Raw genomic sequence first — 25,899 nt, forward strand, 5'->3', positions numbered from 1 at the left:
TATTAAATGCATATTATATACATATTAAATTATAATATTAATATTGGTTTTCTATATAGCTATTATTTATATAGCATTTGCTGCCTACCAGGCCTTTGGACTATGCTGTTGTATCCATTATTTTACTTCATTCTCCAAAAAACAATGAGAGCTCAGTACTATTCTTTCCATTTTACAGATGAGGAAATTGAGACGCATAGAGACTGACTTGGCCAACAGCACACACTTCGTAAATGGCAGAAAATGAACTTGCATCTAGGGTTATCCTCCTTCCAAAGCTCACATTCTTAAACTTCTGCTCAAATTCTTCTAGTGTTAAGTCTCTCTTTAATTCACAAGTTTATCTCTGCTCATTTTCAGGAGTGTCGTTGTTGAATTTTTTCTCCTTAAAAATTACTGCAACAAAATAGCTCTGTTTGAAGATTTCAGTCTTGCTTTACAGCCTTTTGTTCGTTGTTTGGGAAGGATAGAGGGACTGCAGCTGCCAGGGTGAGCAGGATGGATGAGTCATTGTTGAGGGAAGAGGGCCGCTTCCCTGCTGCATAACACCCTTCATGTTTCCAGTTGTGGGCCCCTTGCTCTGGTCATCGTAACGCATTTGCCTGTCCCTGCAGGAGGGGGAACGTCTACTCCTTTTGTGCGCTTCTGTCCAGCCCCTCCTGTGCATTCGGTAAGACCTGGCTCTTTGGGGCTAGGGGTCTCCAAAGTTAACAAGGAAGTCCACATTCTCCACTTCCTCAGTACAGCCCTGTGGCAGTCCTTCTTGGATATAAGGTCCTGGAAACCACAGAGCTTGTTACCTCTAGAAATTGCATTGACCTGTGCATTGCTCTTCTCTTTCTAGAAAGAGCGATCACAGTTCCCAAACCTTTAGCCAACACTTGGAATAGAGGAGCTGAGTTTTTTGAAAAAAATCCCTAACCCAGATGTTCCCAGACCTGAATCATCATGAAAAACATGGAGCCTCTGGGGGGAAGAAACAAAAGGTCCTCAGGATCCAGAAGTGTTATTTTTCATCAGTGCCTCCGGGAGGATATGACAGTCAGTGTTAGGTTCACACTCTCATCAAATTCTAAGTTTTTCCAGGAAGAGAGTAAAGGAAAACTTGTGTCTTTCTTGGCTGAAGGGTTAAGGTTTAATTCCTCCCTCTGCTTTTGGGACTCTCTTAGCCACATTCCAGTTCAGGGGACAGCTCCTTTTAAGTGGGTGCTCCCAGTGAATGTGCTCTTCAGTGGGAATTCTGTCCAGGAGTTGTCCAAGGACAGGCTGCCAGATCCAGGCTGGCCAAGGCCTCAGAGAAGCAGGACGTGGGTTACGCCGAAAGATACGAAGCTCATGGGTGTGCCGCACTCCATACCTTCCACTAGCTCCCTTCATTTAACGGCTGTTTGGTGAGCACTGTGTGTGTCCGGGAGAGTAGCTGGTGCTAGAGATTCAATGGCGAGCAGACAGACATCGCTCTTCCTTCATGTAGCTTACTAGCTAGTGTAGAGACAGACACTAAACAAACATCCTGGTGCATAGTGAAGAACTTCTCTTCCTAAGTGCCATGAAGGGGAATTTCAGTGTGCAAAGGTGTACGGCCAGAAGGCCTGTCCTATTCTGGGCTGGCTGTGGTGTGTCAAGGAGGGTTTCCTGAGCAGGTGACATTTGAGCAGATCTTAGAACGATGAGCCGGGTTTAGCTAGCTGAGTAAGGGGGCATGAAGAGGCCCTTCAAAGAACACAAAGTGAATGTGGCTGAGGCCAAGTGAGGTATGGGTAGAGCGGCAGCAGGCAAGGCTGGAGAGGAGGGGAGGTCAGAGCATGTGGGCCCTGGTTGGTCGTGGTAAGCATTTTGCAGCTGAGCTCCCGTCCTTTCACCTTTCACCTTGATGAAGCCAAGTCTGCAGGTTTCTCCTCAACCTTTTTCTGCTTCTCATCTGTTTGTGCTGGTCACCTGAGCCTCTCACTCATCCACAGCCTCATCTGGAGTGAAGGAAGTGCTCACAGGCAGTGAGCGTAGACCCGACCGTGGGCTGTACGCCGGCTCTGCAGACCATTCTTGGAGTAAGCAAGGGGGTGCAGGTGAAACGTTGTCTTCTCTGGGGGCTGCGCTCATTGTCGCACCCACCCTGATGCCCACTGCCCTCCCTGCCCACCTCTCCTCGCCCCTTTAACCTGTCCAAGGCAGGCTGACCAGCCTTGCCACTCTGGCCACTGATTCACCCAGATGAAGCAAGCAGGATCTCATGTCTTGTGACGTTGGAGGATTCTGCAGGAATGAAGAGAGCACCCCCCACTCTGCACGCACAGACACTCCTCAGCCAGCTTCTGCTTCTCTGAGACATGCAAATAGTCTCTAAGTGTTTTTACGCATCAGTGCTCCGATAAGGGAAACTTGTACAAAGACTAATTGTTTTTTATGCTTCCTTTATAGAACATGAACACATTCGAGTTTTTGTTTCTTGTTCTGGAACATTAATGCAAGGCTTGGGAATATCAGCTTTACAGTTTCGTTTTCCTATTCCCAGAATAGGTTTAAAACAGAGAGCAACATGCCTACCTACATAACTTCTTCGGTGACAGTTGTTTTAAAAATACATAGCTTTCTTCTAAGAGAGCTATTAAGTAGAGAGAAAGTCAGAATGGACATTAAGGGATTATCATGAAGATAGCTTTATGATCATGACTGTCATTGCCGTTGTCAAAGAGGCATTTATTAAATGGTAAATCCTGTTTTGTATTTGCTGCTATAAAGAAAATTACAAAGTCATAGCCTTTGTCCTGGGAAAATTTCAAGCTATGGAGACAGCCTTGATTTATAAATATTTGAAAAGGGCATAAAGGTAACAAGAACCAAAACAAGAGATTGCAAAAGATTGGGTCAATAGATAAATGGACTTCAGGTATTTATATTACTTATCCATCGACGGTCACAACCAATCTGGGTTGCTATTCTGTTAGTCAGGGCAGGGTGGCTTGTGCTGTGGTAACAAACTCCATACCTAGTAGCTTAACACATGGAACTCATTTCTCAGTCCATACTTCATATTCATCACAGAATGCCAGGGGCTCTGCTTCGTGTCATCACTCTTAAGGGAGCTAGGCTGGCGGGCCCTTCACCGTCGGGCATGTTGCTGGTTCCCCTGGAAAAAGGGAGGACATAAGGGCTGTTGTGACTGGCATTGAAGTGTTTCTGCCCAGAAGTGACACTTTACTTCCACATACATTCCGTTAGCTCAGGCAAATCACATGGTGTTATGTAGCTCCAAGGCAGCAAGAAAGTACAGTCCTCCTTTAGGAGGAAAACCAGAATGTTGATGAACACTGAGAAACTTCTGGTCAAATTTAATAATTACTCTAGCCACAGTAATTGATCAATCAGCCTGTCAAATGATAATAACACGACTACTTATCAGTAATGGAACACTTCCTATGTACCAGCGTCTTTGTTGAACAATTCACATACATCTAATTACATCTAATTCTTTACCAGCCTCTCAGGTGGGTTGTATTATTATCTCTGTTTTCCACACGATAAAATTAAAACTGGGAGTCTTTAAGTAACTTGCCTAAGGTTACACAGCTAGTATTTAACAGAGTTGTGATTCAAACCTACTTCCTCCTAATTTGAGAGTCTGAGCGTTTCTCCAAGATTCCTATCATGTAAGTGAAGTCTCTTGACTTCCTGTGCATAGTGCTGGAAGGAACAGAGTAAAGTGATTTCTGACCTAGTTACTTAGAATTGCTAAAACATGCCTCTGCTTTGCTAAAAATCACCTCTGGCTTTGTTGGTCTTTAGAACCAAATGGATTATTTTTCTTTTTGTAAACTCTTCTCAGCCCTATTCTGCTTAGCTTCCTGTTTTTATGGTTGGTAAGATAATTTTTCCCTCACATGAGTTCCTTGAGAATTGGCTTCCCAGGCACTTTCACGTTTTTCTAGCATCTAGCAGTACTAGGGCTTAGAACATCCTGTGATCACCAAGACACTGTTAGGGAAGGCTCATAGCTGAAGAATTCTTAGAAAACGTAGTCACTTTTTTAAAATTCACTTACAAGCATGTTCCCCAAAATCACTTATTTTCAATTCTGTTTTAGTTTTCTCCTATTTGTGAATTAAGTCTCTCCCTTTTGTTTTAGAACATTTTATTAGTTCATTATTTTCTTTTCCATTATATCTCCAGTGTCCAGCAAAATGCCTGGCGCATACATCTTAAAAATGAAAGAAAGAATCAATGAGCTGGTGGATTTCATGTTCAGGTTCTTCTTCAACTGCTCTTCCTTGGTTATCTCCTTCACCAATGTTTGGACAGATAGCCACTCTGCTCTTAATTATTCCATTGTTTACTGTCTGTATGATTTTGATAAATTTTGTAACCTGTTCTCTCACCTATAAAGTGGGGATAATGGTGTGCCTACCTCTTAGACTCGTGTAGTGAGTATTAAATAGTTTCATGCTACAAAGAACTTGGAATATTACCTGACACAGAGAAAGTACAATAATGATCTCTTTACCCTTTGTCTTGGGAGTCAAAATTGTCCTTCAGATTTCACTTTTCAGGTTCTTTCTTACACTGCCTTATACCTAAAATTTCATGTCCTTTCTATACAAATTCATCACAGGGAGTTTAATTGTATTATTGCCATAGAGTTAGTTAGTGAGTTACTCCTTTTAATCCAATCATTTATAATCTGTTCAGGTTATTTCCCCAGAGCGTGATATTTGTGTAAGACATTCATTCTTTCTGGCTTAAATATTAGTTATTGAGACACGATGGGCTTGAGTATTTGGGCTCCATGCATATAGCCACATACTCATTCATTGATTCCTTTATCCATTCAACAAGTATTTATTGAGAATAATTATAGATATGCTTAGAGGCAGAAAAGAATGTTAAAATCTTTTAGACCAGATCTACCCTCGTTTCTACACATCTAATACTAAGCACCTAGAAGCTGCAGTGTCAAAGTTGTCTCACTGAGAACAGTTAAGTGAAGGAGGATTTCATTTTGTTCTCCTTCTTGGACAGTCCCATTCACCGCAGGAAAGACACTCCCATGAAATCATGAACTTGTGCTCCTGTATGTTTTCTTTGTACTAATGGGAACATTTTGAATCAAATATGAAGAACACTAATTCATATATAGTCTGAAGAACCTCAGTTTTAAGTCTGTTATGGTTGATCCCAAGTCTGTACGGACCTAGAGAGAGTCTAGAGTACCATGTTTTGAGGTCTTCAGCCTGGCAGTCTCACATCAGGGAACTTGTATGGGGTTGCAGAAGGATGCCAGAAGACCTCCTGTATCAGTTTCCTGTATCAGTTTTCCATGAAAATTACCACAAACTAGTTGGCGTACAACTATATACATATTTTTTCTCTCACACTTCTGGGGGCTGGAAGTCTGAAGTCAGTATGCTTCTTGGAGGTCACTGCGGCTCCCTCTAGAGGCTCTAGAGGGTCCCCATTCTTGTGTCTCCCAGTGTTTATGGCTGTCAGCGTCCCTGGACTTGTGGCTGCATCACTCCAATCTCTGCCTCCATCTTCTTATGGCCTTCTCTGCTGTGTGTGTCTGCTTCTCTTTGTGTCTAACTTATGATGATACTTGTGCTTGCATTTAGAACCCACCTGGCCAATACAGGATAAGCTCCTCCACTTAAGATGCCTAACTTAATCACATCTTTTGTTGTATGCAGTAACATTCACTCTTTTGCCATTTAAGGTAATAATCACAGGTTGTGGGGATTAAGACATGGACATATCCTTTCATGGGGCTGCCATTCAATCTACCATACCTGGGTTCAAGTCCTTGTTTGACTAACTATCCACAATTAGGCAAGTTATCACATCTTTCTGAAATTCAGTTTTCTCATCTATAAAATGAGATATCAATGCCTGGTTTACAGAGTTTTAATGAGAAACAGAAGAGAGAATGTATGTGATGTTCCCTAACTTAGTTCTCAACATAATTAGTTGCCTTAGTTCCAGGTACTCAGAGGGTAGAACAGATTTTAAACTGTTTTACTTTAAAGAAAAAGGTGGCAGGGCGGAGGGGGCGCAGACGGTGCTGGCCGCGGGCTGCGAGCAGGGGGGCTGGCGGAGCGCCTTGGGGCACAGTGCGGGGCACTCGCGAGCCCAGGGCAAGGTGTCCAACGAACAGACGGCGCCCCGGGAGCCTTGCCGACCGGCAGCAGGACTACAGAATGGTACCCCTAAATGGAGAGAGATTGCAGGGCTGATCAGAGAGGGCGAGAAACAAGGAAGGCTTCTGAAGGAGGGCATCCTCCCATTCTTCCCCCACCTGAATCCCTGTTGCTATGGAGACCACCAATGGGACTGAGACCTGGTATGAGAGCCTGCACGCTGTGCTGAAGGCTCTAAATGCCACTCTTCACAGCACCTTGCTCTGCCGGCCAGGGTCAGACAACCTGACTGAGGAGAGGCGGGCCAGCCTACCTGGCTGCGATGACAACTCCTACATGTACATTCTCTTCATCATGTTCCTATTTGCTGCCTATTTGCTGTTCATGTTCCTATTTGCTGCCACTGTGGGCAGCCTCATCCTGGCTCCCGCAAAGTGGATAAGCGCAGTGACCCCTATCATGTATACACCAAGAACCGTGTGTCTATGCTCTAATGCTAAGAGGCCAGGGATGGCAGAAGATCAAGACTCCTGAGGATTATCTTGTGGGGCCTCCAGAACTCAGCTATGTGTTACATCAGGCCTCAGTGTTCTAATCTGTAAGATCAACAAGAAACAGTACTAAGGGAAGTCATCATTGGGGAAGGAGGAGAGGATCTAGCAGACCTAGGCCTTGTGGATAAGGATTTTTTCCAGCAAAGATAGACTTTATAGACAGTAGGAGCCCTTTGAACAAATATATAAAAGTGGCAGGAGTTCCCTGGTGGTGCAGTGGTTAGGACTCCGTGCTCTCACTGCCAAGGGCCTGGGTTCAGTCCCTGGTCGGAGAACTGAAATCCCACAAGCCATTCAGTGTGGCCAAAAAAAAAAAAAAAGTATATATATATATATATATATATATATATATATATACACATACATATACACACACACACACACATATGTATATATATACAAGTAGCAACATATAATGACAAATGAGTGTTCTAGTGGCAGGAGTGTTGGGGGCTAGGGGCTAGAGGAAGGAAAAGAGGAAGCTGTAGCAGAGGGAAATGAGACAGGAAAATGCCCTGAGGACACATGTTTTGATGTGTTATCTTCAATAACCTGAGAAACAGTGATGATTATCCCATATCACAGACAGGAAATCTAAGTTATGTTACTTATATTTTTTCACATTTTATGTTTTTCAGCCCATTTAACATTTGTGATTTTACCCCCTGTGAGGGAAGCAGAGCAAGTGCCGTTCTGCCCATTTGGGCCAAAGCGGTACCATGACTGGAACCCAGGTTCTCTGGTCACCTTGCCTAGTGCTTTGCAAAACTGTGTGCTACCTAGGAGTGGATCTAGGCCTGAAACTTATATAATTCTGGGGGACCCTCCTTAAGAAATAGAACTTTAAAATATTTTTGCAAGTATTACAAAAACATATCACCATGTTAATACATTGTTGGGGCCCCTCCTAAGATCTTAAGAAGGAGCCATGCAAGTGCAGAGCCCTGACTGTCAAGCCTCATTAGCTCCATGGTCCCTGTGCCCTTCCACCCATGTCCCACTGCCTTTCCCAGCCCCATCTCCAGTCGTGGGGACTTCACTACCTCTAAGGAAGCCTCTAACGTTTTGAATGAATTCTGTGAGTAATTTTCTGATATCAAGTTGAAATCTGCTTCTAGAAGATTATTGTCACACCTAGAAGATTATCGTATTAAAAGAGGCAGGTACCTGATTCAGTGGAAAGAGAACCAGCCCTGATTCTACTACCAGTGTGGTGTATAAACTGGCTAGAAACTTAAAGAAAAGAAAAGGGAAGGTTGACTTATATTTGGTCAGAATTTGTTAAAGTTTTATGACTTGGTTGAAAAAATATTATTGAGCAACCACAAAATGGTTTTATATTTAGTTCACCATTATGCATAGAACAGCCAAAAAATGGTTTTATATTCAGATACCATTATATGTTGGCTGTGCCTCATTTAGTAATAATTCCTTTCTGTCTGCTTTCTGCTGCTTCCTAGCCACTAGCATATTTGATAACATATTACTATGTGATGTCAAATTCTTTAAATAATAATGAGTGATAGTTGGAGTAACCAACCAGTGATGTCTTGCTGTCACAGGCCTGCAAAAAAAATCCGTTGAAACAATCTTTGGCTGAAAGAAACTATAAGGGCAGTATAGAAGTTATCATCCACATTTTACAGAATTCTTATTTGAGTTATGTACTTACAGATTCATATTCCAGGCTCTTTCTCAGTCGAACTGTAATTTCTACATCTACAAGTAAAAACACTCATCAAAAAATATGACTAACATATAATATCTGAGTTTTGTGGTAATACATGGCATTGATTTTATTGAGTTGTTTGTGATTTGGAATAGCTCTGTCTCTCTGAATTAGGAGACGACTGAAGAAATTTAGCCAACATTCACAGATAGGTATAGCAAAATTAAAGTCAAGGCGTTTTTCAAAATTTAACCTCAATGTGTTCCTCTGCAAATTCTTATTTTTAGTAATTTTAATTTCTGCAGTCACCCCTTTTCAGTAACTTCTGGTCTCATTCTTTCTTTATCTTGCTCATACACTTTGGCCCCCTTGGCATCTGCTCCTTCTTGCTTATGGAAAGAATGTTGACCTTGAATATGCATAATATTTCATTCTGTGAACTACAGTAAAGTTGATGTGACAATTGGAATAGGCAGGAGGCAACATAATGGGCCAGGTGTCTTCCAGCTCTAAAATCCCATGAACTTACATTCTTCTGAATATTAGCTCCTAAATTAAAATCTCACACTCTATAGCTGAATCCTATCACTATCCTGTCTATCTCCTTTCTCCAATCTAAAGGAAGAATTTTTTATTATTTCATATCTTGGTTTTTTTGGATTACTTTGAGTTATTTTTTTTTAAAAAGTAATGAAGATATTAAGTCCAAACTTTCCAGAAGCGTATGAGCATGTTATATATGTGTGTGTGTGTGTTTGGGTGTAAGAGACTGAGATTTTTGCTTTTACTCAACCAACCCTTTAGAGGTCTTCAGAGTTTCCAGGTGAGTTTATTTCTTTAAGACACGACTGCTTTTTTTTTCATACAACCATTTCACGTCTTCCAAGAAATGACTACAAGAACATCTGCTTCAGTGTTCATACACATCTTATCTGATCATCGTTTCCATTCTTTTCCAACCCCCATTCCAAATCACATCCAAAATGGCGAAATATGACTTTAGACGCCAGTTGTGTCCTCTCTATGAATGTTTTCCGTATTTGAAATGGCTGGGGAATTATCTTGCCTCTACCAATAGTAATTTAGAATGAGAGGGATTGGATAAGGGTCATTTCCTCCATCTCCTGAGATTTCAAAAGCTCTGTTTTCTTTTATACCTGATCGGATCTACCAGTTGCAAAGCTGTACGATGTAGTGGAGAAGTGCATGCGGTTAATTATGACAATTACAATCAGTTCTTTACAATCTTTGCTTCTCTTATGGGGTTTAAAGACTATAATGTATGTCAAAAGGACAAAATAATGTTTCTGTGTTTTCTGCTTACAGCTGCTTTTATGACTGGGTTTTGCTCATAAACAGGTGGTTATAAGATGCAATCCTTCCATTAGTCCATTTATCTTACCTGTCTTGTACCCTGGGTTCCCTGGTATGTCATTAAACACAAGTGTTGAGATTCCCAACAACTCTGAGGGAATCTCAGGGCCTGGACAGAATCCCTTGAACATGTTACAATGAAAATGAAACCACTTATGGTCAGTGGAAGTAGATAAAATGCATTTAGTTAATTTTCAGAAACTCCCTCGCTACTCTCAGACCTCTGCGGTCTGCCTTCCTGCCTGCCCCCCTTCACCATCTCTCCACTGTTTTTTTTAATCCCTGCTTAATCCCCACTCTTTCAACTTTGCCCCAGTGAAATTCTGTGCCCAGTTTCTTCTCACCTTTTTGGTCTCAAGTTCATAGCATGTTGTGAAGAGTATAGCACGTGGAAATGAATTTCTGTGCTGTTGGCACAGTTACTTTATCTCTGATGTTGTAAGTCGAATCCTCACAGTGTGCACGTTGCCACCTCATCTTGCCGAGGGCAGCTAGGAAAGAGGTAAGACAAACTTTTTCTCTCAGCACACCTTCCTTCTCTGCGACGCTCACCCCTGCCTGAGAGGTAGGTATGAAGAGGTAGAGGTTCATGGCGAATGAAACTCTCTGAGCCTTTTCCCCCTTGAGTGTACCTTGCTTAAGTAGCATGTTTCCAGTTAATGACCATCTGGTAAAGCTGACAGCCTCAAGTCCTCCTAATTCTTAACTGTCTGAAAAAAATGTGCCCAACCTGCCATGGCTTATGACTGAATTATATAAACCATGAAGCACAATAAAGTCATTAACTTTCAACATGTCAAATTTGACTTGAATTGCATCCTGCCCAGAATTTGATGGCCTTTCCCCAACACTTAAGAGAGCAGGCCTGTGTACTGTTCAAAAGCACTTTGTCACTTCTCAGAGAACCAGTAGCTTTGCGTGGCTGTCTGGACGTGCACGTCAGCAGGTCTGGGAGAAGGGGAATGTCTAGTGAAGTAAAGAGCATGGAGAAGCAGGTGTGAGGTCCACTAGGGAGAGGCACAGCATCTCTTCCCAGGAAAAGGGAAGAGAAGAAATATTCTGCATTTGGGTACTGCACGTTTATCCTGAAAATAACGATTCACTTTGCAGTGGGGAAACTTTGGATGAAAGTGTGTGCTTTACAGTTCTGATTACCCTTCCCCCTTTGTTCCCCACTATCAACAATAATCATATTCTATAAATGTCAGTGGAATGTGGCTAGAGTGAAGCTACATTTTTGGAGAACCAGGTGTCAGCCCTGTCAGATTTCTATGACTGGGTACACTTATATACACTTTTTCGAAGAAAGAAAGGCCACTCACCACCCTGCTTGTAAAACTGTCAAGGATTTAGGAAAGAACTATGGTAGGCTGTCTTCACGTGGGAAAGGAAATCTGGTTCTCAAGATATTTGGGGCATTGCAGTGAATAAGGGATATTAATAGAGTTCCACCCCCAGCCTCTCTGGCTAAGAACTGATCTGCCTAGAATTTAAGAAGGAGAGGCATCTAAAGGCTTGTCCAGTGCTCAGCCCTACTGCCATATGAAGGTGTCATCCTGAATGTGGAGGGGAAAGTGTGGGCTTTGGGATGTATTACTGGTGTACTATCCCCCCTATTCCCATCCCTTCTTGTCCCTGGATTCCCATCTGTTTAGTGAACATACTTAAGACGGGATGGTGTTTGAGGATCCTCTCCTTTCTAGAGACTAGGATAATGTTGGGTTCTTTGTATTATGGCATGGGTGGTTGGATGAAGCAGTGTCACCAAAGCCTTTTTGCAAAGTAGATTTTCAGATTTCTGAAGGCTCTGGGTCAGGGGCTGGATAGCCTTGAAAAGAAAGGAAAGCGCGCCATCTGGTGGTCAGTCTGCAGAAATGCATCAGCTAACCCCCTGAGATAAGTTTCAGGCCCTGCTATCAAGTAGAGAAGATGTCAACATTAGTTGGGTGAGTTTCAGAATAATTTATTTATCCCAGACTAGAAGTGAGGTTATTGATGAATCTGTCACCCCGAAGCATTTTCAAAGGAAATAAGACAGAAGCGTCCTTAAGGTATTCGGAATCGTATTCTGAAATTGTTCAGCCTGTTTGTTAAACTACTGCTATGGGGCCGGGGGGCGCCAATAAAAACTCAAGCTATCAGTTACCTTGTAGGTGAGATTACAGTCAAACTGAGAACCCAGATATTAAGAATAATTATTTAGCAAGAGTGAGTAAGCCGTTTGTTTCTGTTGGCAGAAGAATTGTTGAATTGAGTAGCGGGGAGGAGTCCCTGCAGGTGATGAAGTTAAGCCAGGCCCTGAAGGGTGGGTAAGATTAGAATAAATGAGGGAAATGGAGGTGAACATTCTCATTATAGGGGCCGAGGGAGCTGGAATGGGTTTGTTTTTGAAGTCAGTAGCAAGCAAGAGTGGAGAGTTAGCAGTAAATAATGAGACACAGAGAACACTTGCAAATAAAAAATGAATTAGGTAAATATTTAAAGTGGTTTAATAAATTGAATCAAGGGGGCATTTTCAGTACTCATTATGAAGATAGAGACAGTATAGCCTCGGGACTTAAGGGGTGGGTCTAGGCTCATATCCTAGGTCTGACACTTATGTGAGTCCTCAGGCAAGCGACTTAGCCTGCCTGTCCCCATTTCCCTCCATCTGTTAAACTGGGATGGAAATAGAATATATATTTTAGACTCAGAGATACACAAACGCTGTTTAGATATAAGATGTAGAAGTTGAGTACAAGGCAAGCCTGCGTTGTCCCAGAGCTGCCTCTCCTTCTGGTGGTGGGTTTCCAGCTGCCGGGTGGGCACAGGCAGAAGCTGAAGGACCCCTTGACAGAGGCATCATGGAGACTTAGGGATCAGATGGGTAACTGGACCAGGTGGCCCCCAGGGGCCCTCCAACCTAGAGACTTGGTGATTCTGGAAAGTCCACGATGACCCACAGAAACCTTACCGAGATGAGCAGATAGTAACGACCATGTTTAAATTTGGTTCAAGATGTTCTATGTAAAAAATACCATCACTTTAACTGATGCAGCCTATAATTGAAACAGCTACCTCAAGCTGTTCCTCTCCAGCTCGTCAAGGGAAGGAGTGGAATAGGGGGTGGGAGGGGGGGAGAAAGGCGGAGGGTCTGGAGCCAATATGTCAGCTCGTCAAAGTGGCTGTAAGAAAACTGAACAAAGATCCCATCCTGAGTGTGAAAGGGGGCGGAGACTTCGGGGAACAGGAGGCTTTAAGTGGAATTCACTGCCTTCTAATTATTTGAGAAGCGAAGGGTGGGGAAGACACGTTGACAGCAGAGGGTTCAGGGAGAACAGGCGCAATGATGCCGTGTACCATAGCACCGCACCATTTTAGGTACTGCGTGTGGAGATGGGAGGTAGAACGTGGAGTTCAGAAAGGTTTAAAAGGCAAAACGTAATCACTTCCCTTTAATTAACTCAAACAGTGCATGGCAGGTTATGGTAACATGCCTGTAGCTGAGACAGAGGTTGGCAGGCCACCGCTGAGACTTTACAGAGAGAGGGTGCCTGGGATGCCAGAGCAGGAAGGGCCTAGAAACCCTGTAGAATAATATTGTAGATGAGAGAATGATCCTAGCACAATGACAGAACCCACCCAAGGTTATGTGGTGTCCCCAAATCTAGGGTAACACGTCAGGTCTTTACCTGTTCAGTATTCTCTCCAGGACACTGTGTATGATGGAGTCTGTAGTGACTTCACATTAGCCCCAGATGGTCAGACTGACCATAGTACGTTTGTATACAGGTTAAGATTTGGTGCATTCTTTTAACAAAAGCTTGAAAGAAGAAAGGTAAAAATTAAGAAGGAAACTACCTGTATTTCAATAAGGTTTTCTTTTAAAGTTGCCTTAGAATATTATTATTAATTCCAATGGCTGTTTCCATGCAGCCGTTTTAATTAAAGTGTTATCTTTTTTGTAAATGAAGTGATGGAAACTTCTGCTTAGAGCCCTGTAGGAGGCTGAGTAGGGAAGCGTCAGAATTGCAGGCAGAGCAGGTACTCTGTAATTTAGATCATGTGACTGAAATACCACCACCGCTGTGTAGAATCTGCTAAAATTGCAGCTTCAGATTTTTCAGGGGTGAATACATGTTTTATAAAAAAGGAGGCTATGCATTAAAGTTATAAAGTCACATAAAATATTACAGGAAAGATGAGAAAGTAAACTATTTTTCTCTTGTTTTACTTATTTCAAGGAAAAGAGTTTTATGAACAATTTCCAGAAAAGTTTTAAATGGTTGTAGATTTTATTTGGCTTTACAGTCTGGCCATTCTTCAAGGTTTTATATTTATTCTCTTTTTGAGCTGAGACATACAGAACTAGACAGGTACCCTTTTAAAAACCTTTTATTTCCCTGATGATTGGGAGAAATAGCAAGTGGAAAATCCTCTGGAAATTGTTGGAGATTGGGACAGTGCAGTAAATGGTACCCCCTACTGAGTTCATTATCAACTGAGGTGAACACAGGAGTTAGATAGGTGAAGATTATAATATGTCTTCCATTCGGTGGTATACTGGCAGGTGGCTAACACTTGTGGGGGAGGGGCTGGGTTTTAGTGTCTATAGATTTCTGTGGTGTAAGTACTGCCACTTTGGTCAGGTTCAAGCTACCAATGTGATGCCACTGAATTCCATAAAGGCTGTGTTATAGAGTGATGCTCAGGTCTCATAGCTAAGCAGTCTTGTTAATACTACTCTTCAGAATTAGGCAGACTTAAACCACAGTTCCTTCTTTGGGGGACTGCCAGGAGTGTTGCATGTATGGGACATCTCTCCAAATGGAAGGAAACAATGAAAATGGGGAACAAATGTTACCCTTAGCAGAATCAAAATTCAGTATGATTCTTTTTTTTTTTTTTAAATAAATTTATATATTTTATTTTATTTATTTTGGCTACGTTGGGTCTTCTTTGCTGCACACGGGCTTTCTCTAGTTGTGGCGAGCAGGGGCTACCCTTTGTTGCGGTGCACGGGCTTCTCATTGTGGCGGCTTCTTTTGTTGTGGAGCATGGGCTCTAGGCATGCGGGCTTCAGTAGTTGTGGCACGTGGGATCAGTAGTTGTGGCTTGCGGGCTCTAGAGCGCAGGCTCAGTAGTTGTGGCGCGCAGGCTCAGTAGTTGTGGCGCACGGGCTTAGTTGCTCCGCGGCATGTGGGATCTTTCTGGACCAGGGCTCGAACCCGTGTCCCCTGCACTGGCAGGCAGATTCTTAACCACTGCGCCACCGGGGAAGCCCAGAATGATTCTTAGAAGACCTTTACAGCACTAGTGTCAACAAGGAGGTTGGAGGCGGAACTTTAAGTCTTTATCATTTTGGTGAATAGCTATTCACAGCAAAACCATCTTTGATGCCGGGCAGTGGCAAGAATTTTGGTTATCAGAAAACGGAATTTTTGGGTGGCATTTAAAAATAGATACAGTAGTATACCATAATGCTTTTCTTTATTTTGTAGGAAGATACAGAAGAATAGATTCCTGTTTAGTACCTTGAAATTAAATTATTTTGCCAGCTGGGTGCGACTGAAAGAAGCAGGGCAGACATAAGAACTTAAACAACTTAATTGCCTCAGAGCAGATGATGGACTATTTTAGTGAATATGTGACATGGTATCTGGCAAAAGCAGAGCCCTTGGTCATCTCAGTTCCTTCTAGCTGATGTGCAAGAGTCCCTGCATCCAGATTTATACCTCTTTGCTTACACATCCATCATTGTTAATATGCCTGTACTCTGAGAAAGTAAGCCTGAGGTTGACTGCATGAGTCTGTTTCTTCCAGGTACAGGATAGTTTATCCTTGTTGCTATTGTATTGTTACTTAACGTATGATGGTTTTGTAATTAACAATGATTATAAATTAGCTTACTATTATAACAGCTTGGGCCTAAGTAGTCTAATAATTGATAGGTTACTTTTGGGTGTAAAAATTCTGGTTATAAGTCAGGTGTCTGAAAGCACTTTTGTTGCTGTCATCATGCTAGAAGAGAAATTCTCAGCTCTGTAAGAACCTACCTTCTCATTCTGTTGCCTATGACATTGTATAAACGTGGATTTCATGTTCATATGTGTCTGCATTTGCTCCCCTTTGTCATAATGTCTGACCAGGGTCCTGACTCTGCCATTTAACAGACAAATTAGCTAATCCATCCTAACCCAAGCTTTCTCAGATATAAAATGGGAATGATAACAGACCCAGCTCACAGGGCCTAGTGTATGTAACACATTTTGTACAGGGCCAGTTGACAAATGTTGATAATTATGGCATTCATTATTTTAAAAATATATTGTAAAACACGTATAACTTTACATTTAATGCACAGCTACTATTAGTCCATGTTTGAGGACTGACTCTCAAACTGGCAGTACTAACATTTTCCAAGGAAAGTCCTACTAATGAAGGAAAAGCCATTAACAGTTCCAGTCCGTAGCTTCTCAGGTTCATATCTGTCTCTCTCCTTTGTCACTCCCCTGCCTTCTACCCTTCCCTAGTACCCAAGGTCCTCATTTATTCCCCGTTCTTTCCCGTGTAAAAGTCTGATCTAGGAAAATGATATAATAAATTATTACATAACAAAGAATACATTATTAATAATTCAAGGCATTGCAGCGGAGATATAGTCTAAGAGTGTGATTTCAGCATTGAGGCCTGGGTGAGAGAGGTATTTATTTGGCAGTGGGTTCCTTTTGATGCCTCTGAAACTACAGTCATATTGGTAACTAGCTACTCTGCAGTCCATATGGCAGTCTTTAATTATACCTGTTGGAATAATCCACTTAGCCAAGGTCAAGCATCCTCTGATTACATGTTCTGTTGCTATTTCCTAGTTGTTATATATCCTTGGAAGTTGTCAGTAGCCAAGTTTGGTCTTTCTAATTTTTAGTAGCACTCATCCTGTCCCGAGTTTCCCCAACACACGTTTCATCCTTGTCAAACACGCTTTGTTTCAACTGAATTAGTCATCGTTCTGTGGACCTTACCTTGTGTGCTAGTGGCCACATGCCACTGTAGGTAGTCTCTACAAGTGATTTCAGCTCCCTCTCCTAGCTTTGCTTTTTCTTCACTTCACGAAATTCTACGCAGCATATCAATCAACAAAAACATCTGCTCTCTTCCTCCCGAGACTGGGCCACATTTCAATGGGAGGTGAATTCAGTCCATTTCAATCTAACAGTTATGTTTGGAATGCCAGCAATGAATAAATTAAATTAACATTTTTTGAGCACCTATAGTGTTATAGTCTTAGAGTCTTTTGCTTAATTATTTGATTATATACATTAGCTCATTTAATCCTCTCAACAGTCCTGTGAGATGTGCAATCTAAGAAGATGAGGTCTTTTCAGATGAGGTCATTGAGACTTGTAGAAGTTAAAATATTCTGTTCAAGATATGTGGCATCTAGAAAAATTGTACAGATGAACTGGTTTGCAAGGCAGAAATAGAGGCACAGATGTAGAGAACAAATGTACGGACACCAAGGGGGGAAAGAAGAGGGTGGGATGAACTGGGAGATTGGGATTGACATATGTACACTAATATGTATAAAATAGATAACTAATGAGAACCCGCTGTACAGCACAGGGAACTCCACTTTGCTGTACAGTATAAACTAACACAACATTGTAAAACAATACCCCAATTAAAAAAAAAAAAAAAAGATTTACAACTAGTCAGTGGAAGAGCCAAGGATTAAACTGAAAGTTTCCTGGCTTCAAATTTATTGCTTTTCTCCAAAACTAGGATTTTACTATGCACTAGGTTAGATTGAATGAAAAATATAAAGGAAGTACAGGTCTGTAATGACAGTCCCTGTGTTCACATAGTTTATAGTTTCTTAGGTTAGAATGATCTTTATGTTTTCCTACCAGATGATTGAGGGCTCCTGTGGAGACAGATGTTTATGATATTATTATTTTGGTAAAGATAAGTAGAACAGACAAGACAAAAACCTACCTGCTGGAAGTTATCTTTCAAAGATTTGTTCATCTCTTCTGGTAAAACTATAATGAGTTATAGGAAAGCATTGGGAGGAAATTTTTCAGCTTTACTTTTAGAGTAAAAAAAAAAAAAAAAGTCATCCCAAAGCCTAGTGGGTGTGTCATACCTGTGCTTTCCTGAATATGTCTGTGAACCAGCATTTACTGCTGGAAATTGAAATCATGAAAAGAAACAGTTTTAGCACAGGAAAACAAAACCAGTTTTCTACCAAATTCTAAGATCCCAGAGACAATGAATGCTGCTGTCAAAAATCATTTGAATGCAGTGTATCAGGAAGTGTTTTTCAAATTTAGCAGCAATATAGGTTTTAGTCTGGGGTATTGCTGTACTGGAGATTCATTCACTATTATATATCTTCCTAGAACACACAGATATCTCTTGTAGCCCTTCCAAGGAGAGCTTGTTATTGAAATGCCACAGGACTTTATAGTCACAGTATTTTATCTCTAATCTTTCTATGGACTAGGTCCAAAGATTGTCCTATAAAAAGGGAAGAGCCCAGAGATGGTATTTCTAGTCATGATTCAGTAGTAAGTAGCTGTATGACCTTGGTCAGGCCTCTTAACCATCTCCCTGAGTCTTATTTGCTTTTTGGTACAATGAGAGCATCAGAGTATTTGAACCCGATGTCTCTTCTCAGTTCCACCCGTGTTGCTGTGCACAGCCCTAATCCGTGGCTTATGACTGTTCTATTAAACTTTCCAACCACGTTGTACCTACACACCTCCCCTAGGTGATTTGTTTTAGGTTTTTCGCAGTTGCAGAATGATGTTTCCCGTGTGGAAAGCAGGATTACATACCGTGTTGGTTCAGCATGTTTTTCCTTATGCTGGTAACAAGACTGAAGACATGAAAAAACATAGATTTTTTTTTCTTATGACGTCCAGCTCAAGAATTTAGAGGATATATCCAAAGTATAGCTCTTCTAAAATTAATAACCATTTTTTGTTGTTGTTTTTTGGGTTTTTTTTTTTGCGGTACGCGGGCCTCTCACTGCTGTGGCCTCTCCCGTTGCGGAGCACAGGCTCCGGACGCGCAGGCTCAGCGGCCATGGCTCACGGGCCCAGCCGCTCCACGGCCTGTGGGATCTTCCCGGACCGGGGCACGAACCCGTGTCCCCTGCATCGGCAGGCGGACTCTCAACCCCTGCGCCACCAGGGAAGCCCAATAACCATTTTTCAAGTAACTATAAGTAGCTATCCATCAATTAATCTGAATCCTTCTTGAATCTCTAGTGAATTTATTCTGCGTATTTTGAGTACTTGGAAACCTGGAATATCAATTATTGTATAAACCCTTTTTCAGTCAACAGCAAAGTAAGATTATTGATGCCTATTTACTCCTTGTTGTATCTCTTTAACCGTTTTGAAAGCTGGCACCTCTGAAGCTTTTCCAGAGGATGCAGTTCAGTGCAGTAACAAGATGGCAGGTGTATCTGTAGACTTTTAAGGCCCCTCTTCCGATAGTCAGTCTGCCCTGTAGCGTCTTATGGATAAATAATATTATCTCTAACGGTGATACTCAACTCTCCTTGTGCTGTACATGTTTCTTTTTCAGACCCATGGCTACATATGCTAGTGAATAGAAAATGTTTTCATGTTATACATTAAGTATGAAATTGTTTAGGTAAGACCTGTGCTCCTACATAGGATCATGGTAACTGTGAATTGCTTTTCTTTTTTTCAAAGGGATAGGTTAGGCATATTTGCTGTCTTTGCCAAACCTTTTCTCAATTTGTAGACTTCTGAATATGTAGATTCCCCCTCTTTTTAACATTCACATTATAAAATGAACAAAGTTAGGATGAGCCCAAAAAAAAAAAAAAAAAAAGCCCTGCATATAGCAATGCTGACGGAAATTATTCAGGCAGTTTTAGGGCTAAAACTCACAGTCCTTAGAAGCAAAGAAGCTGTAGAGCCTTGAATGAGGCTGTACAAAGACTGGAATTTTTAGAAATTTGACTTGTTCATACTTTGTAATTCCTTAAAGGAAATCCAAGCTCTCTGAAACTAGAAAGGTGAAATTAACAACTCCCTGAGTCTGTGTGTGTCTCTGTGGTTCATATCTACAAATAAGTGCCTACTCTACAAAACATCTTGGGGGATATAGGCGTTCGCTAAAATATTTAAGGCATTATGAGGAGAGAGGGAATAATACTTTAGATTGTTGGGACAGGGCAGTCAGATGGATATGAATGGGGAAGCACTATTCCCAGCAGAGATATTATCTTAAGATCCCCAAAGAGGAAGGTTCCATGTGTGCATGGGAAGAGTGACTGCAACTTGAGATGCATTATAGATGGTGGAGTGGGGAAGAAACAAGGGACATTCCAATGTATATTAGGTAGAAACTGCAGAACGGTAGGTGGAGGGTGGAAGGGGGAAAGTATAGTGGAGATTGTTGAATACTGAGACAAGGAGAAGCAACCTCTTAGGTAATAAGCTTACCCAAGATTCTGAATTAGTTTCTCCTACTCGGCCTTTTCTTTGGGATGGTGTGAGCTTCTGTGGATGGGAGGTGGAATGTTGTGAAAAGAAGGTAAGCTTATGAACGAAGGTTCCAGAAAACTAGCTTGCTAGTGGATTCCTCTGGTGGTAGAGAGTGTTTATACCATGTGTCAGCCTTCCTCTCCATATGAGGTACATAGGGAATTCGTCTGCACAAAGCACCTGACGGGCCAGTAGTGCTGGGAAAGCCTGTGCGAAGTAATGGAAGAGCAGATGTCACTGACAGGGTGACCTCTGACTGTGGCCGTCTCGGGGATTTTAACTTTAGAGACAGTCTTCAACTTGCCATATGGACCTGTTCTGACACTGGAGGATTTCCCCTGGTTGGGAGAGAAAATGGAGAGGTGGCTTTTTGTTTGTCTGTTTCTGGGGGCTTTGCAGGGAGGAGGCGGGGGGTAGGTTGTAGGGAATGTGTATGTGTAGATTTTTAGCCTGGTAGGTAGATGTTGGAATCACATGCTACCTTCAGCAGAGCAATTGAGTTCCTCTTCACCTGAAAAGAGAGGCAGGGATGAAGGCTGTCCAGGGAGTAGGGGTCTCAGTGTTGCCCTTTATTTGGACACTTACAACCTTGAGACCAACAGGACTTAAGTGAAGCTAATTAACAAAGGGTACAGTCAACTTCATTTGGGGTTTATCAGTTCCTCAGCTACTTCGGAATTCTACTCTTTCTCACCCTGACGTTGGATCTTTGTATTTCAGATCTGGTTTTATAAACATTTAAGTTCCTGATTGAGTCAGGTCTCTGGAGGCCATTTTTTGCTAACTTCTGATTGAGCCTTTATTCTCCTCCACATGGCTCCTTAACCAGCACATTTGAAGTGTTTGTTCCCAGGGGAAAGTTAAAGTCAAATATGTGAGCTCATTTTCTCCCTATTAAGTCAAGTCTTCAGAGTTTGCAGTTCCAGGTATTCAGTGTTTCGTGCCTTTGGTGCTCTTTTAGAAACCTATGTATTTTTGTACGTTTTCTGTAGGCATAGATGATCTATAGGATAAAATCTGGCTTATTGTAAGTCTGGAATAAAGAGTAAGAAAACCCAAAAGCCACTAATAACGTTCAGCCATCTCTTTTCTCCCATCCACAATGTGGCTCTTTAAATTTTCCGTTCTGACGAAGCATGGGGAGCTCACAGTTTACCTGCATCTACCTGGTATGAGCCCCATGTGGTTGAGCTTTCGTAGCCAGGTTGAGATGATGACAGAAAGAAGAAAATGGAATACCTCTCCCCAGACCTCCCCCTACACCTTATAGTACTTCACTGTTTACCACGTTGTTGTTTACTGATACAGTTGTTAGTTCTTAGCCCTCAACAAAATCATAAGCTTATTTAGGGACTGTGATTTTGCCATACCTATGTCATCTTCCAAAGTACAAGGATAGCTTAAGAACCTAAATGTCCAATAAATACCCATTTACCGTTGTATTGTCTTGACAAGGAATATAGAATGCCTTCCTTTTATTCATACTTTGATCTGTAAAGGGCATGGAAGGAGTGAAAAGACACAGGGTCACTTCAGACACGTTTCCTTCCCTCTCTCTTGGTCCCCTCCCATCATCACTTCAATCACCCATTTCTCGCCTTTCCTCTAAGGATCTTGGTTCTCTGAGAAGCAGGGACTACTGAAGATCATACACTAATATTATGATCCTAAAACTCAGAACTTTGTGGCAGGGAACAAAATGTGTGTGCTTAATTCCTTTCTCTTTGACTGTCTGACCCAATTGGATGCTCAGGGGTACTATGCTATTACTAGCTAGGAGATGAAAATCTCAAGGCTGAAATAATATTATTAGCAAAGCATTTAACATTTAATTAAATGTTTTATGTATGAAGTGCTTTATGTGTAGATGTTTTATATGCAAAGCATTATGCTGAGTGTTTTATGTGGATTGTCACATTTAATTCTCATTACAACTGTGTGTCAGCTATTTTGCAGGTATTGTTATCATCCCTCATTATATAAATGAGGGATGAGGCTTAAAGAGGTGAAATAACTTGCCCAGTGTCCCCTAGCTCTTAAATGGTGAACTCAGGATTCAGATTCATGCTTAACTTCTACCCTAAACCACCTTTATCTTCTATAACCCTTAACCCAAGAAAAATCAGTCTTCTGTGTACTAACCACCATAGGTTTGATAGTTGAGGCAAACAGATATTTTTCTAATCACACTCTTGCAGTCTCCCGTTGGCATATATTTTAGAGGTTGGAGCTTCTGTCCACCAACTGCACAGTAATCTCTTAGAATTGTCATTTTGGGTTATGACAATTATGATGCATGTCTTTTCGTAAAAGAAGTGGAACTGGGGGGAACATTACCACCATTAGCATTTTCCGCATTGGTGATGTGAAGGACATTGTTCTAGGTGATCATTATATATGTGTGTCGTGTATATTATCAGATGTTGTCTTATCGGTAGTTCCTACTTATCTGCATAAAATTCCCCACAAAGCTAACGCAGGATTGAGAGTTATATTAACTATAATTGTAGAATAGAATCACAACAGAAGATACAAGTTATGTTGTAGGGAATATAGCTTTTACAAGTTATATGGAATCACAGAAGTACGGGCTTCATTATTATGAAAATTAATTTTTGCAAGCCAAATAGAAGATTTATGCCAGGAATTTTAGTATCTTTACATACTCTTTCTATTTATTGTGTGTGTGTATATATATATATATATATATATTAGTAAACACTGATACGTATTTAAACATTAGAATTTTTGGTCTTAACTGAATGAAGCTTTAAAAGAGTTTTTTTTTTTTTTGAATCATGCTGAATATGCTCGAGAACAGACTTCATGCTTTCTTAAAATTTGCTATGAGTTGCTTTGATGACATTAGCATGGGTATCAGAATAATACAAACTCAGGAATCAGACACATGACTTACCATCTCATTTCTCAGAGCCTTGTCACATGCACCCTTCTTATTTCATGTGTATATTGTAAGTAGAAGTGCATGATCCTGTACTGTCACAGAAAAACAGTCTGAATGTTCATTGCCGAAAGGAATCCTGTGTGTGTGTGTGTGTGTGTGTGTAGTCTTTGATAACTACTCTGAATTTAATTTTGTTGTAACCATGCTCTTATAACCTAACATCAGTAAAACCAAGTATAAAATTACCCCCATGAGTAACCAATGTCTCACTCAGATTTTCTGTCAATTCTTATTTCTTCTAGGTACTAGACTTGCTTTTCAATCTATAAAGCCAGTATAGGGCAGCTTTACTTATTCATTTATTTAACAAATATTTTTTGATAGGCACAGTTCTAGGCATTGAAGATCCAACTGTGAACATGACAGATAAGTTGAGTCTGCATTCTAGCTGAAACAATAAGCAAGTTAAAGTCCCTAAATAAGGTAGTTTAAGTGAGTGATGAATGTCGAGAGAAAAATAAATCAGAGCAATGTGGTACTGGGATGGAGTGGGCATGCTATTTTATATTGGCTATTTAGGGAGGCCTCTCTAGTTGGTGACATTGAACTTAGACCCAGATAAGAAGATGCAGTCAGGCATGAGAATATCTGTAACAAGATTATTCAGAGCCAAGGGCACACACATCAAGAGTACACACAGTAAGGTATGAACAAGTTTGGCACATTTGAAGAACAGATTGACCAGAGAAGTTTAGAGAGCAGATATTTGCAGATAAAGATGTGTCAGTGTTGATAGTTGTGTAGATGTTTACATAGTTTTAGGAGAGAAGTGACTTTAGCTTAAGGTAAGTAAAATATTCTGTGCCAGCAATATGTCCCTAGGGGATTCTTAGAAGTTGGATTAATGTCTAGTTTGATCAACAGACATACCAATTAACTTTTGTCATATGGTTTATTTGATTACATCTCTTATCTGTATTTATATAATGTGCCTTTATAATTTACCAGTTATATAGAATGGCCGCCTGTTCATTACTTCATTCAACAACCGTTTACCAAGGTCCTACTATATGGCAAATTGAGTCTTTAGTTCTGGGTATGCAAACATGAATAACACCCTGCAGTTACGGAAATAAATACAGAAATAGGATCCTAAGTATATTTACTGGGAAATACATTTTCTCAATTTTAAAAATATGAAAAATAGTAAAAGGGACTTCAGAAGAGAGTGGAATTGATCAATAAAGGTGATAACAGCTGATGTGTAGAAGGGTAAAAAATACTTTGGCGGTCTAAAAAATCTTTTGACGTGTACTTATACAACTGGATTAAGGCTTTCTATGATCTCTGTTATGGTGGAGTCCTTTATAAATTTAAATTAATATCACTACTAATGCATCTCTCTGGATAATAGTGCACTTGTGATTTGCAAATAGGGCCCCAGACCTCAGCTAAACTCCTGCTCAGCATACAAGATGATGAAGCCCTTTACTTGGCTCTCCAGCTCTGTTAAAACCATGGGCATCCCCATGGGTCTCCAAGTCAGGCAGGATGACAACATCTTTTAGTCTGACAAGGAAATTAACAGATTTTAATTTGTTAAAATTTATATGAACTAATCCTGGTTTAAAATAGGTTATGTACTTATTTTAACCTATTCTGAGGTTCGAAGTTTAGAAGTCTACACTTAAAACGTTAACTGCCCAGCCCCCCCCAAAGAGCTATCCAAGGTGCTGAACATGTACTGGAGAGTCAGCACCCTTAGTCTTTGTGCTTGAACTATTCTTTCCTGCCTTTGCCTATCCAGGTTACCTGCCCTGATTACTCTTTAATTGATCTTAGCAACCATGTGACACATTATTGTCCTGACTCCTGCTTGTTTCACGTTCTAACCTACTGCATTTTTCAACTTGTGTTTAAGCAGATACCAATTAAATTTCGCACCTAGAGCCTCCCACACAAGTGTCTCGGCTCACAGTTCTGTTTGCTGAAAGAATGTGATCATTGATTTTACCTTCAATTATAAAGTGATTTAAAATTTTTATTTAAGTCCATAAAAAATAGAAGCTCTAAAAATAGCCTTGAAATAATTAATTCATCTAATAATCCATAAAATTAATTGAAAATATAAGCATGAAGTATCTTTTCCTTCTTTCTTCTTCCTCTTCCCCCATCCATCCTCCTCTATTTGTTCATCTCCCTTTCTTTTTCCTCCTCCTCTTCCTCCCTCTCCTTCTCTCTTCTCCTTCTCTTTCTCCTTCTCTTTCTCCTTTTCCTCTTCTTGTCATTATCATCATCATTATAAATATAATAAGTAAGGATATTTTAACTGGTGAAATACTTATATAAAATGTAGCGTTTTGCTAAAAAGTGTGTTATAAAACAATTTTATGACAATTTAGGCTTAATAGTTTAAAAATAGAATATATATAAACATAAGTAGTTTCCTGTGAATATTTTATCTTTGAACTTAGTAATTTAATTATTCTCCTTAATGCAAATGGAGACCAGTCCTTACTAGATACCTCTAACTTCTTTTAGGAAGGATCTCTTCCTTGCTAACTGGAAAACTCAAAACACATTTAGTTAGAGAGCTGGGGTTAGTGTTGTCAGTCAATGATTAGGGCAAGGGTTTTACACTGTGTCCCACCTAAACATCATTCTATAACTTCACCCATTGTAATTTAAGAAGACTGGCATGACTAGACTGGTTAAGAATCTAAGCATTTTGATCAAGCAGTCTAGATTATTATTTTAGATCTAA

At 40.8% G+C, this 25,899-nt stretch overlaps 1 protein-coding gene and 1 pseudogene across 16 annotated transcripts in view; both read left to right on the forward strand.

Annotated features, from left to right (window-relative positions):
* Positions 1-25,899, forward strand: part of NRXN3 (neurexin 3) — a 1,711,975-nt gene that overhangs the window by 692,817 nt on the left and 993,259 nt on the right. The gene's annotated exons all lie outside the window — the stretch shown is intronic.
* On the forward strand, positions 6,300-6,619 carry LOC115839765 (potassium voltage-gated channel subfamily E member 3-like; annotated as a pseudogene).

This window comes from Globicephala melas, chromosome 2 (assembly GCF_963455315.2).
Source record: "Globicephala melas chromosome 2, mGloMel1.2, whole genome shotgun sequence".
NCBI classification, from domain to species: Eukaryota; Metazoa; Chordata; class Mammalia; order Artiodactyla; family Delphinidae; genus Globicephala; species Globicephala melas.